General features: G+C 34.8%; 1 non-coding gene across 1 annotated transcript; it reads right to left on the minus strand.

Moving 5' to 3' along the window:
- Nucleotides 1–2,970: 2,970 nt before the first annotated feature.
- Trnat-ugu lies at nucleotides 2,971–3,045 on the minus strand. The gene has a single exon. It is a non-coding gene; the product is annotated as a tRNA-Thr (tRNA).
- Nucleotides 3,046–3,660: the final 615 nt, after the last annotated feature.

Genomic DNA, 3,660 nt, shown 5'->3' on the forward strand with positions numbered 1-3,660 from the left:
ATAATTTTATCACTAATTTATTGTTTTCATTGTTATATTAGTATGTGTTAATTAAGAAACCCCACCTAATCATGAATCTGCCACTATAGATTTACCATTGAGTCAACATACCAGAATTAGAAAATAATTTAAGTCATGAATGAAATCAAAATATTTTGTGATTGGCTCTTGATGGGATCTGAACCGTGTTACATTCATCTTTTTTTGTAGTGTGTTTGGCTACACTGATACAAAACTTGAGGAAGAGTACATGAGATGAAAGCTCCATGTATAATGGGCAATCAAATGAAAACAAGACTGATGAGAAAAAAGTAAGTAAACTGTTTATTATTTCAAAAGTAATCACCATAGCTGTGAATACATTTATGCCACTGCGAGACAAGATAGTCAATTCCTTCATGGAAAAATGTTTTGCAGTTGTCTACAGAACCATGACTGTACCTGTGTGTGCACCTCTTGGTGTGAAGCAAACGGATGGCCAAGAAAGTCTTTCCTCAGGGCTCCCAAAATATGGAAATCACATGAGACTGGGATTGTATGGAGGTTGTGTGAAAGCTTCCCAGACAAAACTCTGCAGCATAGTTGAAGCAACCTGCCAATAAAATGCCTGCTAAGGTTGTATAGTGTGGGCTGCAGATGTTTTGCTGGGAAAACCGTTACATTTTCTCTGTAAAGTCCCAATCTCTCCCCATATGATTTCCATATTTTTAGAGCCCCGAAGAAAGATATTTATGGCTGTCCTTTGCTTCAGATAAAGACGTGCATGCCTTGGTACAATTGTTTCCAGATGCAACTGCCAACAGTTTTCCATAAATACATTGACCACCTTGCCTTACAGTGGAATACATGTAACAACTATGACAATTACTTCTGTATTAATGGATAGTTTACTTACTTTTTTCCCATATTTTTCATATTAATTTGACTGTCCTTGCGTGCCACTATCGCTAAGTTTGCTTTTGTAGATCTGTGTACTATGTAAGCAAGTGCTCTGTTATTATTTTACAGCATTTTATTATTATTTTAAATACTGTGTTAACCTCAAAAACTTGCATCTGTATGCTAGGTTAAAGATTCCCAAATTTGGTGGTTTTCATAATCCAGCTAGCTTATCTGCAGTACTAAAGCAATCAAGAGTAACTTCATAAACACTGATTTACATGCAACATTTTGGATTTGAGAACTGTAGACTCACTTTTTTGAGGTGGGGGCAGTAGAAGACATGTTTCACTGTACAGCTGAGCAACTTGAAACTTAGCAAGTGTGGATAACGCAATTTGCTATAACTCTACTCCTCACATAACTTTCTTACTTCCTTTTTGTATTATGCTGGTAGTAGATGTATCACATTTACATAAAGCACCCAAATTCGTATTTGAGTGGCATGTCAGTAAAATTCATTTTTCATCGGTTGGAGTTCTGCTAATGCCAATGATATAGTTAATTTCTCACTGTACATGTTCCTTTAAGAGAAATCTTTATTCAAGAGCCATATATGCAGAAACACATCGTGAGGTAACAATCGTTCATTTCCAGAATGATATAAATTATTTGAAAGTCCTCATTTAACTCTTTCAGTGACCATTTTATTATGTTTGAAAATTCATTAACTAAAAAGTTATTCGTAATTAAAGTTTCCACCACCCAGAAAATATTATTATTTGGACCATTAAGTATGTTTATGACATTATAACTGTAGTTATAATTTTCTTGCTCTAATTTTTCTGAACTGGAAAATAATTTTATCAGAGTAATTTGGCAATTAAGAAAACTACCATCCTGTGAAATTTCCAAGAAGCTCGGTAAATTCCCACAGCAGTGCATCTGGTACTAATAAAATATTCCACCCAACTTTATTTACTTCCCAATCATCTATCACATAGATAAACCAAATTATTACTTGGCTTCCCATAATGTCATTGCCACTAATTTTGACATTGTCCTCTTTATATAGCAGTAGGAATTTTGCTCCCAGTAATTGTTACAGTAACTTCTCCTTGGCAGAGTCTTGATTAGCTATTTTCATCTTAATATCTCACTGTAAAAATTCATAGCATGCACTCATCCATTCCACATTTCAATGTCAAAGTCACTAACATGAGCAGATCTTATTGTTACACTCACTGAGTGTGATTATTTCATGCACTTGTTTGGAAAATCTGGCTGTAGATGTCCATGTAACATCTCTGCATTAAAGTGTTAGTAAAGCTTCAGTGACGGAGTTCTATCAAATGCTATTTTGTGAAGATCTATTTTTTGTAGACTTGAATGATGACTTCATCATGGAAAGAACCTGCTGCTGTTTAGAGTTAATCAAGCGTAGTAGCTGACTTGGTTTACTTGAACTATAAAAATAGTTGATAGCAGAAGTCAATATTCATCATTATATGTTTTGGTGCTAAGAAATGTGAAGTAATCTCAAGTTTAAATCAATGGTGTCATGCCCATCACTTAAATATTAGGTTAAATCTGCAACCAATTTCAGAGAATGAGACTTCAAAATTACCAAAGAATACCAGCGATATAACCAGGTCAGTAATGTTATATAGTGTGTTTAGCTTTTCACTGGCCAACTGTAGAATCCCTAATGATGAAGAGAAGCTTCGTAATAAGGCATTAAACATAAAATGTTGCTACCCATGTAACTAAATATGAGAGGAGTGCACATTAAAGAAAGCATTTTGTAAGAAACTTAATTTCCAACTGGAAAAACAGGTTGTCCAAAACTGCAATACTAAACACTATGTGGTACAGTGTGCTCATTGATACTTAAAGTGTTTGTTTCTATTTCATGCAGTGAACAAATCATATGAGGAATGAGTCAGTTTTGTAAAGATTTCTATTCTTCATGTAGAAGGTACGCTTGTAAGAGTTGCTGTTAATTCAATTACAAGTGAAATGATAATTAAATGGACACCCTAGCTGCAAACAGGCGTTGATGTACTTCATTGGGGACATGTTGAAAATGTGTGCCCCGATCGGGACTCGAACCCGGGATCTCCTGCTTACATGGCAGACGCTCTATCCATCTGAGCCACCGTGGGCACAGAGGATAGCGCGTCTGCAGGGACTTATCCCTTGCACGCATTTTAGGACATTAGAATAAAACTAAAGCAGTATGGTCTTTCATTAAATCAGAATTAGGTACAACAGTTAACCACCAGGAAATTTCAAAAAACATACAAAACAACGTTACTATTTCAAACTCTTCTCAAATAGCTCAATGTTTTAATAAGTTTCTCATAAATGTAACAAAATTTGGTGTAAATGTGATTACTTATCAAAACAGTGTGAATTGCTTTGGCCTAAACAATAATAGTGACCACTTTGTGATATTTAGTAAAATCTCAGCTGAAGATGTAAAAATGCTATTTTATCATTAACAAACAAAAATGCTCCAGGATGGGATCAAATACCCACCAAAGTAATTAAATTTGTATTTGATAAAATAGCACACCCTCTGTCCTTAATAATCAGTCAGTCATTTGAGCAAGCAAACTTCCCTGATGTGCTTAAGTATGCAGAGGTAAAACCACTGCACAAAAAAGGATCAATAGTGTGTATGTGAAATTACCACCTCATCTCTATCCTCCCAGTGCTATACAAAGTATTTGGAAAAATAGCTGCTGTCCATATAATAAATTTTATTGTGAAACATGG

The sequence above is a fragment of the Schistocerca piceifrons genome, chromosome X (genome assembly GCF_021461385.2).
Source record: "Schistocerca piceifrons isolate TAMUIC-IGC-003096 chromosome X, iqSchPice1.1, whole genome shotgun sequence".
NCBI classification, from domain to species: Eukaryota; Metazoa; Arthropoda; class Insecta; order Orthoptera; family Acrididae; genus Schistocerca; species Schistocerca piceifrons.